Genomic DNA, 15,687 nt, shown 5'->3' on the forward strand with positions numbered 1-15,687 from the left:
GAAAACAGGTGCTGATTTACTGCTGCTCAGGCCCTGCCTAGTGGACAGAGACTTCCAAGACTGGAAACCTGCCAGCTGACTTGCTGGGTTGTATGACCTTGGGTGAGTCATTTGGGCTTCTCTTAGACTCCAGTCTCCTCATCTGTAAAATGAAATCATCTCTCTGGCCCTCTTCCTCCCATCTTTGTTTCTAATTCTGGGATTTCCTCTTAAAAATTTACCGCCTGGTTTTTGCGTTGGGGCTGACTGCTGGGACTCCATTTCTTTCCTCCTTGAAGTCTAAATTGCAACTGGGCAGTTGGCTGTCTTATCCACCCAGATAAGACCTTAGGGGTAATGAAAGCTCACATATATGGCATTGTCATTGTCCAGAACCTTTCCTCCCAGAAGCCCAGGGAAGCAGGCTCCCACCAGCACCCAGACACAGGACCCTCTTGCTGTCTAATAACCAGGGCTTTGGACATGCTCAAATGGAGCTGAATTATTTCTGTTTGTACATAAGGAGGCCAAGGCTCTGAGATGGACAGCAACTTTTCCACTATATCGAGGCAGTTCTGGTTTTCAAGCCAGGCAAATCCAGATTCTAGATTAGACCTGGAAGGAAATTGACAGATGTCATGTAGCTACACTCCTTACTTTTACAGAGGAAGAAATTGAAGCCTTGAGAAAGCTGAAGTGACTTACCCAGGGTCACACAGCTACTCCAGCCTTCCTGAATCCAGCCCTGGTACCTCATTTAGGGGTCAGTTTTTCTGACTTGTCAGGATAATATTTAGCCTCCCTTGGTGGAGGGTGTTCTGGGAGGTCGGCTTCCTTGTCTGCCCTGTTCAGGGGAGTTCTGGGCCACTCATGCAACTCGTTTCCTCATAGAAAGTTCCCAGAGTTCCTTTAGATGATTCCAGAACAATCCAAACTCACTCAGAACGTGTGGTTTTTTACTGGAAGATGATTTTAATTGAAAACAGGTTTCTGGCAGCAGCTCTGAGTGATTTGGCGGAAGATGGGTAAAGGGACCAGGGAGGATCATGGGAGATGTTTGTGTAACCCTGAAGCTGCCAGTGGATGGCCATGAGAATGACTGACTGCAGTGTGAAGGGACAGGGAAAAGCAGCCCGGAGTGACAGACTTGTTCCTTTGTCTGTCCTTGAAACAGTTGTTCTTGACAGCTGTTTGGAGTGTGAGGCTTTTACTAACTAGAAATCATTCACTCAGCAGGCCTTTATTAGATGCCTTTGGTGTTCTAGGTGTCTTGCCCTAGATGTGAGAGGTACAGAAAGAAAAATAAGATAACCCTTTGGAAGTAAATGTTTTTATTGTCCCCATTATCCAGATGAAGAAACTGAGCCTAGAGAGTTGAAGTGACTTGTCTAGAGTGACACAGGCTAGTTACTATCTGAGACAGAATTAACATTGGGCATTTGGCACTGGATAAGTTATTTGTTGGACATCAGTTTTCCTCATCTGTAAAGTGGGAGGAGGGAGATTGGACTTCTAGGGTGGCTTCTGGTTAGTACTTGATAGCCTGTTCTGGTTTTTCCTTGCTCTACAGGTCAGCATAGAAAAGCTGTTGAGTCCTTAAACAGATTTGTGAATTACCATTTCATCACAGAAAAACTGTCAAGTCCTTCTGGCATCTGTGTGAATTACCATGCCACCCTTTAACTTTTTTTAAAGAAACATGCATGTAAGACACTCTGTGCGATGTACTAGGGATACAAAGATATACCCCACACTGACATTGCTGTCAGTTAGCTTACAGTCAAATAAGGGAAAACTTGTACAAAAACAGCTGGGTGTGATACAGAGGGTAGCAAGTGTAGGAAGTGGTCCAGGCAAACTAATGTGAGAGACAATAGGAAGGAGAGAATCCCTTTCATTTAGGTTGAAGTCAGGGTAGCCATCATGGAGGAGGTATCATCTGAATTGGGATTTGACCCAGGATCTGGGTGGGTTCCAAGGATGGAGGACCATTTGAGCAAAGGTGTGGAGATGGGAAAAGGCAGGGTAAGAACAGGAGATATCGAGCAACTCAGTTTGGTTTGTAATATGAGAAGACCTGAAAGATTGTGGAGAGCCTTGAATGCCAGAATCAGACTGTCTCTATATTCAGTGGGCAGTGGGGAACCCCTGAAGTCTTCTGAGTAGAGAACAACTTGATCAGAGCAGGGGCTTAGGAAGATCTTGGCTTCATGGACTGGAGAGAGAAGAGCCTCAGGATACCTTGGGATTGTTAGCTAATTTACAAAGTACTAGGGAGTCTTCCTCACCATACCAAATACCTCCCATCCTTCCATCCCTTCATCTGTCCATCCATTCATCCATCCATCCATCCATCCACCCACCCACCCATCCATCCACCCACCCATCCATCCATCTGTCCATCCATCCACCCACCCACCCACCTATCCATCCTCCCTTCTCTTTTCCCATCCATCCATCCATCCATCCATCCATCCATCCATCCATCATCCATCCATCCACCTACCCACCCTTCCAGCCTCTCATCTCTTTTCCCATCCATCCATCCATCCATCCATCCCCTTCACTCCTCTCATGACCCGCACCCTAGTTGGAGATCTTATCACCTATTTCTGGGAGCATTGCAATTGTCTCCCAGCTGTACCCACCCTTCATACAGATGCCAAATTGTTATTCCTAGAGAATAAGGCTGACCTCATCAGTGTTCAGGAACCTCCTGTGGCTCCCAATTGCTTCTAGATTAAAATACAGACTCCCTTCTTTGGCATTTAAAGCTCATTTCAATCCTTCTTGAGTTGACCTTTCCAGGTGCACTTCACATGACTAATCTGGGGTGACAGCTTGACTGTCACCATGGGAGCAAGTGGCACAGAGAGAGGTCCTCTTGCAGCCCCCTCTCGGTACCATCTCTTACCTCCAGGCCTTTGCACCCCATTGCTCTCCCTCCTCACCTTGCTCACTGGCACCTCAGCTTTCCTGCCACTTCTGTGGAAGGTCTTCCCTCCTCTGCCCGCAGAGTTGTGTTCTCTCCCTTCTCACCCTTCAGAGATGGCTTTTGTGTGGAGTTCACATTGCCCAGGGATCTGTGGAAACAACGCAGCCTCCTGGTCAGAAGCCAGATAGTAGGAGTCAGCCTGTGTTTTGGCCTCCCAAAAGCCATCCTTAGAGACAGTATCATACCCAATCTGTGACACAGTGCTATTATTTGGCAGATGAGGAAACTGAGGCTCAGAGGTTTGGTGAGTTGCCTAGGGTCACGTAGCTAGTAATCCTGTGATGACTAGGTCTCCTTGACTCTGTTCATTCAGTAAACATTTATTAAGCCCCTACTGTGTGCCAGGCTAGTCATTACATCCTTACTCTTTGTGTAAACTCCCTAAGAGCTTCTTCAGTCCCTCTGGTTGCAAACATTAAGTACTTGCTGTATGCTAGACCTTGAGCTAAGCATTAGGAATGCACATATTCCCTGCCCTTGGCGGGGCTTTTCTGGTAGGTTAGCTACCCTCCACTTTTGTAAGTCCCTGAAGTCTTCTTGAGGCTATTTCTCTTTCTTTTTCTTTTGATTCCCTATCTTCTTCATGGAGTTTGGGACATAACCAAAGCCTGTAGATAAAATGTTTTACTCAGGTGGGGTCATCTTAGAGACCTTGGAGTCTTTTTCTCCTCAGTTGAGGGGCTGGGAGGAAAGATTTCCTTCAAACAGAGAGAGTTTCAGGCTCAATTTGGAGAAGAACCCAAGGAGATTACTGTTGTAGTGGGGCTGGAGAGTCAGTCATTGTGCATTTATCAAGTACCTGCTATATGCCAGGCAGTGGGCTAGTTTCATTCCTCAGAGGGCACACAGTGTAGCAGGGGGAGACTATATATCTATAGGAATATTAAAAACGACATCAATGAATTGCAGGATGGGAGTTGAGGAATTGGGGGATAGCCCTAGGGAGGGGAAGAGGGGTAGGAAAGTCACTTAGCCAGGGTTTAAAAGGGGCTTTAAGGTTTTACTAAGTGCTTCAAAAATAGAATTTCATCTGATCTGCCATTTCCTTCTCTGGCTCATTTCACAGATGGGTCACCCAGTTAGTGAGTGTCTGAGGCCAGAACTCAGATCTTCCTGACTCCCAAGTCCAGTTGTCTATTCATTGTACTTTCTTTCTGCTTCATGTAAAAGGTGGTATCTGAGCTAAACTTTGAAGGAGACATGGAATTCTAGGAGGTGATTGGGAAGAGATGGGAAATGGAGCATTGTGCAAGAGAAAGGAGCCAAAGGGGAGGAAAGTTAGAGTGTGTAAGGCCAGAAAGGTCGTTTGGGCCAGTCCATGGCCAAGGTCACTGAGAGCTGACCCATGCCATCCTTTTCCCTGTCTCACCCCAGATTGGTTGGGAACAGTCTATACCTGCTGTCTCTCTAAACCCATGGGTGAGTGCTAGAATGTTCCTTGCCAATTGCCGGGGGATTCCAGGAATCCCAGTAGGAACCCACCTTCAAGTGGTAGAGGGCAGCACAAGGGTAGGGGTTGGGGCAGTGTTCCTGGGGCTCCCTCCTTAATCCTTCATCCTGCTGAAGATCTCCTGTAAGTTCAGACTTGGGAAGCTGAGTCACACAGATTCCAGCGGTCCTGGTCAAGGCCATGAAAATTGGGTTAGAGAGGCCCCAGGTTGCCCTGGCCATTACCCTGGATGAGGCCTTGGAGGGCTGGGCTAGGAAGGCAGGCAGGGAACCACAGAGAGGGGAAGAGAGAGAGAGAGAGAGAGAGAGAGAGAGAGAGAGAGAGAGAGAGAGAGAGAGAGAGAGAGAGAGAGAGAGAGAGAGAAGAGAGAGAGAGAGGAGAGAAGAGCTAGTTTTGTGAATTTCTTTCATTCACTCCATACTTTCATATGTCAATGTCATCTTCCTTGTTAAAACACTTGGGGTGTGGAACGATGAAAAGGGCATTTCCTCTTAAATTAGAGGATCTGGCTTCATATCCCTCTGTGGCACGACTGTGTAACCTTGGGTGCCAGGCAGGCCAGTTCATCTCCCTGGGCTTCTGTTTTCCTAATCTGTAAAATAGGGGATTAGATTAGACCTTCCACCTCTGACATCGCTGTGGGTTTGTTGTGACCCTGGTGGAAGGAGGGGTCACTCAGACTCCTTGTTTTTAAAATGGAAATGGGGAAGGTTCCTTTTAGCCTCAACACGTCTGAGTGTTTTGAGGAAGAAGGCTCAGAATCAGTCAGTGAACAAACATTTCTTTAATGCCCCCTCTTTTCCGGATACTGTGCTTCTAGACACACAGATGAGATAAGCCCCTGCCCTCCAGCAGCTTCCATCTGCCTTGGTGTAGGGGTCAGAGGCACTCGCAAAGATAATGTCTGAACATTTAATTCTATTTTTTAGGCCCCCACTATAAGGCAAATCCCTAAGGATATTAGATATAAAGGAGATAGAATTTCTGGGGTCCTATAAAGACAGAAGCAGAACATTCCCTGCCCTCTGGGAGCTCCTGTTCCCTATTCTTCTAGTGAATGGGCTTTGTAAGCTGTGGATTACGCTGGAAACATGAGTGGAGAAGAATCTAAATGATCTGTGAGCTCTTGGAGAACAGGGACATTTTTGTCTTTCTTATTAGGACATATGTAGGTCCTTAACAAATAAATGCCAGTTGACTGACTGACTCCTTCCTTGAAGGACTCTTTTCTTTGGATACATCTCCTGGTTTGGTCCTTGGATCAGAGGCCCTGGCTGGCATGGCCTGTGAAATGATGATGATGCATCCATTCTCCAAGCATGCTGCCCTGTCCTCTTGGCGCTTTGGTACTCTCATTCTGGGGGCTCGGAGCTTTGCAGCCACTACATTCCCAGCTGTCTTCCAGCATTCTGTTGGGGACAGTGGGTGGATATAGGGCCTGTAGTCAGGAATGGGACAGTGGCAGCCAAGATGATGCCCCTTCTGTTTGGGGTTCCATTGGGCTGAGACGAAAGCTGATAGTCTGATCACATGCCAAGTGGTTTCTAAACTACAGAGAGCCCAACCAGGAGTGATCTGGGGGGGCCATGAGGTTGGTTCAAATGGAGGAGTTCTGAGGGCTTATCAGGAAGGGCCAACTGCCAGTGGGGTTCAGGTAATCTGTGGCTTCTGGCCAGAGGACTCATTGAGAGGGAGGCAAAGTTTGTTGACCATCTGAAGGCTGTAGTGCCTTGTAATGATTAACTTGTCCCTTCTTTTACCAGTCCTGAAGGGCTATTGGTCCATGGCCAAGAACGGTGATCTTGGGCCACTCTCTTTGCCTACTGCCAGTGTGGGGCAGTGGATTTCTCCAGATGAATCTCCCTCTTCTGCAGACTCTTTCTCTCTGACTTGAGAACCTTGTAGGAGAAGTGACCTTGCTTCATTTCATAAGTAGAGAAGAAGTCAAAGAGAGGATGGGGCAGGAAACTGAGGCGCAAGGAAGGAAAGATTTGCTCAGGGCTTCATCAAATCAGGGTTCCAAGGAAAAGATCCTGGATGAACAAAGAAACATTAATGTCCCTTCTCCCCGAGATTCTCCCCACTTTATCCTTCAAACATTGTTTGTTCATGGTTGTTTGTTGTCTGTCCCCATTTGACTGTGAACCCCTGGAGGGTGGGCACTGTTGTTTTTGTCTTTCTTTGTTTCGCTCAATGCCTGGCACATAGTAGGAGCTTCATTGGTAACTTCCTCTGGGGGGAAGGGGATGGGGAAATGCTTTGATCCTGTGATATCCTTGCCTTCCCAGTATGCAAATCATTTAGCATTATATAAACCATTTAATATTATGCAAAGATGGGAAGTCATTCTTAAAACCAAGTGCCTGATTTGCTGTGTTCCTGGGAACTTCCTTTTCCCTGGGCTCCAGCTGGCCAGCATCCAGCTAGCCTGCCAATGGGGTTGGCACTGGCTCATGGGTGATAACGGGCAGGGCCTCCTGGACTCTCATGGGGCAGGAAGACCATTCCAGCTGGGGATCCTGGGCTCCTTCCAAAGCCTGCATTGTAAAACACTGGTTTTCCCAACTGGCTTTCTGGATCGTCTCTAATTCCTCCTGCCACCCCCACCCCCAGAATCAGACCAAACGGCCGATTTAAAAAGCCAGCCAACCCCGTCCCCACAACCCCAGGATGAATGGGGAGTGATTACTTGACTTCCTGAACTTTTGGCATGGGGTGCATACCTGAGATTCATTCCATTGGATGCCATGGGGTCATTAAAGGGGAGCAGTCCTACCAGCCCAAGGTCACAGAGGTCAGTCAGTGTCTGAGAGAAGATTGGAGCTCAAGGTTTTCCTGTCTCCAGACCCCACCTTATAAAGGAGGAAACAGAGGCCTAAGAGTTTGAGAAACTGTCATAATAATGACAATTTATGTAGTGCCGGGCACTGTGCCAAGTGATTTACAACGATTATCTCGTTTGATCCTCACAACAAGCCTTCGAGATAGGTGCTATTGTCTCCATTTTATAGATGAGGAAACTGAGGCAGGCAGCTGTTAAGTGACTGACTTGTCCAGGATGGATCTGGAAGGAACTGTAGAGGTCATCTAGACCAGCCCCCTCATTTTACAGGGGAGAGAATGGAGGCCCAGGGACAGTGACTTGTCCAGGAGAATGCGGGGTTAATTTCTGAGGCAGGCGGGCTCTGGTTTTTGTGGTTTGGGCTTGGTTCCTGCTCCCAGTGGTTAGCACAGGGCCAGGCATACAGACACGTAGTAGGCACTTAAATGCTTGTTGACTGACTGATGGCTGGAGACAGGAGGAGGTGGATGATGATGAAAATGATTATTTTTTTTAATCTCCCTCCCGTTGAGGGCAGGCTCCCAAGAAGGTAAGGGTGAGAAGGCCAGGCAGCTGAGACTGAGCAAGGCTCCCCTGCATGGACTTTATGAGTCTCCCAGACTCTGCCAGGCACCAGTGAGCCTGAACACCGCTGGTATACAACCTACCCTCCTGCTCTGCGTGGGATCTTTTCTTCCCCTACCTTCCCCTCCTCGATCCCATCCTTTTCTGGGCCCTTGTGACGAACGCCTTTGTTTTGGAGAGACTTGGACATAATTAGTCCGAAATGGGAGTTGGTACGTCTCTCCATGGGCCCACCTCTATCTCTACCCTTGAAATGGTGACAGACACTTCCCTGGGGCAGAGTGCCCAGAATGGGGCAAGGATGGGTCAGTGTGTGATGTGTTTGGGGGCTCTGGAGGGAGGTTCCTTGGCCTTGCTGAACTTGTACTGGGAAAAATAGGCTAACTGGATTTCACCATCATGGCTTTCCTTTGGAAGCTGATGAATTTTATTTTACATATATAGATTTTTTTTTTTTTCTGAGAGGGAACTCATCAGCTTCCCCCAGCTGGCCCAGGGACACAGAAAAGATGCTCTCTTGCCCAAGATTCATCTGTTTCAACCTTCTTCTTGTACACATGAGCTGAGTGATGCCCAGAGAAGGAAAGCTTCTTGTCCAGGGCACCCCCCCAGGCAGTGGGAGATCCAGGATTTGCCCCCAGGCATATCTCCTGCCTCTAAATGCTGAGCTTTGACTAATTCACAGCTGTAGGTGGTGGTTGCTCTCCACTGCATCTTCAGGCCTGTTGGATTCTTGGGCTTTGCAGTACCCAGGATTTTGGATGGACTTCCCTGCCGACCCAAGGATCAGGGACTTCCTGGAGCCTTGGAGGGCAGGATCCTGTGGGAAGTATCTTTGTTCTCTTTCCAAGCAACTCAGCAGCCTATGAACAGGGAGCTCTGGCAGCCTTGGAATCCTGAAGGCTTGGGTTCAAATCTCACCACTCTTGGAGTCACAGTCTCCCCGCCTGTAAAGGGGGGGGCGTAATTACCCTCAGGACTTACGTCAGAGCTTCTGAGAGAGCGTCTAGTGCTCATACAGACTTCAAAGTCCTGTCTAAATGTTAGTTATTACTGTTATAATAGGTGTGCATGGGAGCTTTAGGCAAAGCTAGTGTGGGATGACACATGATTGCCAAATCCCTCCATTAGGAGGTGAGGACTTGATTACAAAGGAACCTCTCCAGGCTGGGGGGGTAGTTTGGTGCAAAGAGGTTAAGTTTGGAGTCAGAGGCTGAGATTCTGGGCCTGGCTCAGGCTGGGTAAGAGCCGAGTGTCTCCCGGCTGAGCCTCCAACTTTGCTCATCTGTTAAAAAAATGTCCAGGAAGGGGACATTTGTGGATTGAGTGCTGGGCTTGCAGTCAGAATGGGTCTGGGTTCAGATCCTGTCACTGATACTAACTGTGTGATTTAGCCTTTCTGATCCCTGTTCCCTCATGTGTAAAGTGGAGGTGAGACTTGTGCTGACCAAGTCCCAAGGTGTTTGTGGGGTCTGTCTAAAAGAACTTGTGTGTGAAGTGTTTTGTAAATTTTAAAATGTGTAGAAACGTCCACTATTATTATTATTAATTATCAATGCTAATAGTAATAAAGAGTCATGAAAGTGCAGCCTGAAGTTGGAAGGGGCCTGGATTCAAATCCTGGCCCAGCTACTTAGGACTCTTGGGACTCTGGGCCTGGGGTTTTTTTCCTTTGCTAAGTGACCTCTGAGAGCCCTTCTGTATCTAGAGCTGTGACCCTGTGAATTTTCCTAGTGCTCCATATCATTGTTTCCCTAATATTGTCTGCTGGTTTTTGAGGATGGGTGTTTGGAAGACAGGCTGGTGGAGACTGGCTGGACCAGTGTGCCCTGGAGGGAGGCTCCCAGACACAGGCTCTGAGTTTCTTCTCCTTCAGTTCCTCTCAATAGCAGGCTCCAAGTTGGCATCCCAGAGTGGCACTCACTTTTATAGGAACACCTTGGTGTTGTGTTCATGTTTTGGGTTGGGATGGTATTTATTGTGGATGGTGTTTGTGTGTGTGTATGTGTGTGTGACAACGTGGAGGTGTGCAGATCCATACTCGCTTCTCACATACTCAAATACTCACTTCTCTGTCCTGATGTAAAGCAGAGCCTTGTGTCTTCTCCATCCCTTTTCCCATGGCTGACTGGAATGAGACTTGGCATTCAACCTCAGCCCTGCCACCCTACCTGGACTGGTGTCAGTCCTTTTTCCTTGGCAGAGTGGTCGGTCAATCTGTTGGTTGGCGGCCTTAGGCCCTGATGCCCAGAGGTGGAGTCAGCTGCCTTTTGGTCTTAACAGGAACCTGGTGGAATGTGGTAAACTTTAGCAAGGTGAGGGCAAAGATCTGGAGCAGCTGCCTCTCTTAGGAGGGATCAGCCCTACTCTGCCCTGCCCTGCCCAGCTTTGCCCCAAGGACCTTTGTGTGGGTTTCTGGGCTCTTCTTGGGTAATCTGACCCTGGCAGAGTCTTTCAGCATCCGGGACTGCCTTGAGTTCCTTCCTTACATAACAAGGATTCGATGCAGTGGTTGGTAGCTCCTTTGTACTCACACCTGATTGGTGGAGGGAGGGTTAGGACATGGGAATTTGAGTAATTCCCTCCCTCCCTTTCCTCCTCTGGAAAGGGCAACGCTCAGGCCAGCTTGAAAACCACTCTCAGACCATCGAGTTTAGCCTTTTTTAACAAACATCTTTCCTTGATGCCTTTGCCCCCTTCCCCCATTGGACCTCCCTTTGTAACAGAGTCACATGGACTGCAGGGAAGGACTCCTTTGACAGTGAATACAGTGTTTGGATCTTGTGGGCCCTTGCCTCTCTACCCAGCAGAGGAAGGGAATGGTGTTTCCCTGCCTGGTCTCCTCCCCATGTTTCCCTTCTCATGACCTCTGTGTAACAAAGAAAAACACTCAGGTAAAACCAGTGGCCAAAGAAGGCTTCTTTGAGCATGTGTGCAGGAATCCAGCCCTGTTGTGCCTCACCTTTCTCCTCAGAGGCCCCATGGTCCAGGCTTCAGTTAGGGTACTTTAGTTACTGGGTTGATTGTTTTCCCTCCTGTTTTGTTTGCTCTGCCTCAGATCCTGAAAGTCTGGCCAGGTTTCTCAGAATTCCTTGTATTCTCTGCTTTTAGAGACAGGGATGGGATTTCGTGGATCTGTCAGTTGGTCAATTAACACTCATTAAGTGCCTGCCATATTCTGGGTACCTTCTTAGGGCTGAGGATACAAAAATAGGTAGTTCCTGGCCCTGAGGAGCTCACGGTCTGATGGGGGAGAAAACATGGGAATGTATAGGTACAGACAAGCTTTGAACAGGAGCCAATAAATGGGAGCAGGGTCAGCAGCATGAGAGGTGTGGGGAAAGGCTTCGTGTAGATGGGATTTTAGCTGAGGCTTGGAGGAAGCCAGGAGTCAGAGATGTGGAGGAGGAGGGCATTCTAGGTGTGGAGCACAGACAGAGAAAACGCCTGGAGACTGGTACTAGAGGACCTTGGGGGAAGAATGGCAAGGGGGCCAGTGCCATTAGAGGGAAGAGGTCCTGGAGTGGCGAGTGTAAGGTGGGGTGAAGGTGATGCCTGGAGAAAAGAGCTTTTCACACTCGAATGCTCTCCAGAATGGGGCCCTCTCCCACGGAGTCTGAACTCCCTTCTGAAGAAAGGTGTTTTTGCTTTTTAGCTTCTTCGTGGACACATGGAGAGGAGAAGCCAGCCAGACCACCCTCCCCAAATGGTGGCCCCTTGGGCTCCCCTGCCTCTTCCTGGGAAGCCATTGTGGCTGTAGGGGAGGAGTGTTCCTCAGGTTTGACTTCCCTTAACAGTGATGGTGATGCCTCCCATATGATCTTCACAACAATCCTGGAAGGCATGTAGTGTTATTATCCCATTTTACAAGTGAAGAAATTGAGGACAGACAGTGATTAAATGACTTCCCCTCATTGCACAGTATCTGAGACTAGATTTGAACTTGGGTCTTCCTGATGTCATGTTCAGTGTCTAGCTGCCCCAAGAACATTGGTCTTTTGACTCAGACCAGGATGTGAAATCCAAATTTTGCAGTGGATTGAGTCCTGCATCTGAACCTGGAATCAGGAAGCCTTGAATTCAAATTTGACTTCAGATACTTGGTAGTGGCGTGACCCTGGACAAGTCACTTAACCTCTCTCTACACTATCTGCTCTACTTCCAGAGGGTCCTGATAGGGTCCCCACTGATGACATCTCCAGCCCTATTTCTTATTATTTCTCACTTTTATACAATGTATTTTCTAATTGCCTGTTAACTTTTTAATGATTAGGTTTGTCCAACAGTGGAATGAATTTTCTCAGGAACTAGTGAGTTCTCTGTCATTGAGAGTTATGAATGTACAGACTGGGCGACTTGGTCAGAGGTATTGTAAAAGTGACCTCTAATTCAGGACTGTTGGTCAGTCATGTTTGACTCTTTGCAATGCCATTTGGGGTTTTCTTGGCAGAAATACTGAATTTTACAGATGAGGAAACTAAGGCAAATGGGGTGAAGTGACTTGTCCACAGTCACACAGCTAGAGGTGAGATTTGAACTCTGGTCTTCCTGACTCCAGACCCAGTGCTCTATCCACTGAGCCACCTCCCTGCCCGAGATCAGGGTTTCTTAATTTGTGGATTGACGGATGGATTTCAGGTAGTTTGTGAACGTGGATGGGGAAAAAAATGCATCTTTATTTTCCTAACTTTTCAGTCCTATGTATTTTATTTTAAAAACATGATTCTGAGAAGGGGTTCTTAGGCTTGACTTAACTGCTCAGGGGACCAGAACACAAAAAAAGTTAAAGAAATTTTGCTCCCAGTGGCCTCTGAGGCTCCATCTGCTTTGGAGTGTCTCTTATCTCTGAAGATCTCTGATCTCTTGGCAAACACATTTGTGTTGGTGATGCTGGGCTGTCTTGGGGGCCTCTGGGAACACTGACAAGCACTTCTGAAGGCTGGATGGGAATTGCTGTGGGGAGGGGTGAATGATACTGTGCAGTGTGCCTGCTTCACGAATGTCATGGTGTCTGCCATCTTCTCTGGCTGACTCCAGACCTCCAACGTCCAGTCTCAATTTTCATTGACAGTATGGATGGTTCCATGAAGTTCAACTGTACAAAAGTTACCTTGATGTGGCTTTGAGCTCTTAATGTATCACCCCGCTGGCCTTTGAGGCGAGGGGAAGCAGAACTAGGAAGTCCTTGATACACGAGCTGTGACATCGCGCTGACCTCATCCTGGCTGTGTCATTTGTACAGATTGCTGCCAGACCAAGGATTTCCTCCTCTATTTAAGTGGGTGACTGGGGGGTGGGGTGGGGGAGGGAAGGGAGCATGATTTGTAGTTCTGTTTGTGTGTGCAAAGAGCCAGCTCCGGGCAGGGATGCTCACTTCTGCCAAAGCGTCCTTGTTCAAAGATAGTCAGCGGGAAGGTGGCCTTGTGGCTTCCTGAGTGTTATCCGTAGAGTTGACCTCTAATCCAGAACAGAAAACTGCATGGTCAGCAATCTCTGATGGGGGTGGGGGGAGCCTTTGTAGGAAGGGCTTGTGTGGTCTGGCCCTGATGCTTCACCTGTATAAACAAGTCCACCTAGTTGGTGGTGGCAGTGGTCAGGTATCTCTGGCAGCTGGGGATGACAGCTCTGCCCCATTTCTCCTTCTGTTCATAAATTAAGGAAATTGGAATTAAAAACTGGCTGTTTTTTTAATGATGCAAAGCCAAGCCTTTGATCTTTGGGACTAGGCTGTGATGTAGGTATCCATGGTGCAGGGGTATGGGTGCTATGATGTCTGACTAGGAGGCAGGAAGATCCGTGTTCCAATCCTATCTTAGACATGTATTTACTAGCTGTGTGACTGACTGTGCTGCAGTTTCTTCATGTGTCAGAGGGCACCTACCTCACAAGGTTTCTGTGAGTAGCAAATGAGACAACATAGGGAAAGCACTCACTCAGGAAACCTTGAAGCTTATAGAAATGTTAGTGATGAACTAATCTGTTATTCAGATGAAGAAACTGAGACTCTGAGAGGTCACAGGAACATAGATCTGGAGTTGACAAGAAGCCCCGTCATGGTACACTTGAAGAAACAGGCTCAGAGAGGAGGGGAAGAGGCTTGCCCAGGTGTGGGCTCCTCTCCCCAAGCAGAGATCCCAGCTTCTCTGGGACTTAGTGCATGGCCTTTAAAAGATGAAAATGGATCGCCCTCTGGCCAGCGTGAAGTGGAGCAGAGCTTTGAATGACAGATGCGATGTGGCTACTGTTCCTGATAGAACATTGGCCAATGTGGGGTCACTGCCAAGTCCTGGAGAACGTTCGTTAGCCCTGAGTGTGTGTGTGTGTGTGTGTGTGTGTGTGTGTGTGTGTGTGTGTGTGTGTGTGTGTGTGAGTGTATGTGTGTGTGTGTGTACGTGTGTGTGCGTGTACGTGTGTGTGCGTGTGTACGTGTGTGTGCGTGTACGTGTGTACCACACATATATACGTATATTTATGTGTAAATATATACTGTGTACACAATTATATATTGTAATATAGCTATATATTATTTTTATAACATGGATGATTGTTTATTATTGTTACATAAATTAAAGGGAGCCATTATGGACAAAGAGCCAGCCGTGGCATCCCTGGAAGACCTGGCCGCCTTTCCTGCCCCTGCTACTCCCTGCCTGTGTGACCTTTGGCAGACCACTCAGTGTCTGCGTGCCAGGGGACCCTTCACTGGCAGAGGAAGTTTCTTCATCTGGGAATTCCCTTAACTGATGATATCACAGGACCAGCCCTTTTCCTTATCTCCACCAGAATATGTTTGGAGGATGTGTGTGTGTGTGTGTGTGTGTGTGTGTGTGTGTGTGTTTTCTTTTTATGAGAAATTTCTTGCCCCTGAGATAACTCATCAGAACTTGCAAAATCAGGACTGGGATTTTTGGTCTTTAGGTCTGCTGCTGAGTGAAGGGTGGAGAATCCCCGGACTTAGGAGGAGAAGGGATCTTGGAGGGCATTACCGTATATGGTACATGCTGTTATTCTCCAGATTTTTTGTATTTGGACTTGACCTGTGATGTCATTGTGACGATGATGATGGTGGTGATGAAGATGCTAATGGCAATTTACTGGTGAGGAAACTGAGGGGAAGAGAGGTGGGCAAGTGTCTGAGGCAGGATTTGATTCTTTAGCTGCCTCAACTATAGGAAACTCCTTTTACCAATCCGAGTTGGTGCCTCCCAATTCATAGCAAGCTGCCCGGGGCCCTGGAGCTGTAAACAACTTGACCAGAGACACCCAGGCTGTTTGTTTGTCAGGACTACAGACATAAATCTGGGAGGGACCTCAGAACCTAGTGTATGCCCCTACCCCCAATTTATAGATAAGGAAACTGAGGCCTCTGGAACTTAAGTGACTTGCCTAAGGTCATATAAGTAGCGTTGGAAGTGGGATTTGAACTCAGGTCTTCCTGATACTGTCTCCACATTTTAGAGGTGGGGGGAAGTTTCAGTTCAGGAGAGCTTATATGACTCTCTTCCAGTCAGATGGCTAATGATGTCAGGTGAGATTAGATCCCAGGTCTGTCCGATGCCAAGTCCAGAACTCTGGCTAATCCTCCATATTGCCTTCTGGCTCCTAGCCCAGTCTTCCTGGAGTCTTCCAGCAAGCTGGGGGCCCCAGGAATATTTGATAGGCTGTTCCTCTCCCCAGGGCTGGATAGGCCTTCTGAGGTCATCTGACCCCAACAAAGAAGGAAGCTGAGGCCCAGAGAGAGAAGGGACTTGTCCACCGTGGTAGAGACCATACCAGAGCCTAGATCCCCAGCCTGCTCACTACCATTGGCCGCTAGTTTTTGTGAGGGTTATCATTGTATTCTAATAGTAAAGTACA

The 15,687-nt window shown here is 47.9% G+C and overlaps 1 protein-coding gene and 1 non-coding gene across 7 annotated transcripts in view; both read left to right on the forward strand.

Moving 5' to 3' along the window:
* Positions 1–15,687, forward strand: part of SLC25A37 (solute carrier family 25 member 37) — a 51,267-nt gene that overhangs the window by 20,035 nt on the left and 15,545 nt on the right. The window contains exon 2 of one of the 6 annotated variants that reach the window (XM_072634473.1): positions 9–102. The exons of the other annotated variants lie outside the window; for them this stretch is intronic. The gene's annotated coding sequence lies outside the window, so the exon portion shown is untranslated. The remainder of the gene's footprint in view (positions 1–8; positions 103–15,687) is intronic. 6 annotated transcript variants of the gene reach the window in all.
* On the forward strand, positions 5,711–5,954 carry LOC140521876 (small nucleolar RNA SNORD17). The gene has a single exon (XR_011973154.1). It is a non-coding gene; the product is annotated as a small nucleolar RNA SNORD17 (small nucleolar RNA).

The sequence above is a fragment of the Notamacropus eugenii genome, chromosome 1, assembly GCF_028372415.1.
Source record: "Notamacropus eugenii isolate mMacEug1 chromosome 1, mMacEug1.pri_v2, whole genome shotgun sequence".
In the NCBI taxonomy this organism is placed as follows: Eukaryota; Metazoa; Chordata; class Mammalia; order Diprotodontia; family Macropodidae; genus Notamacropus; species Notamacropus eugenii.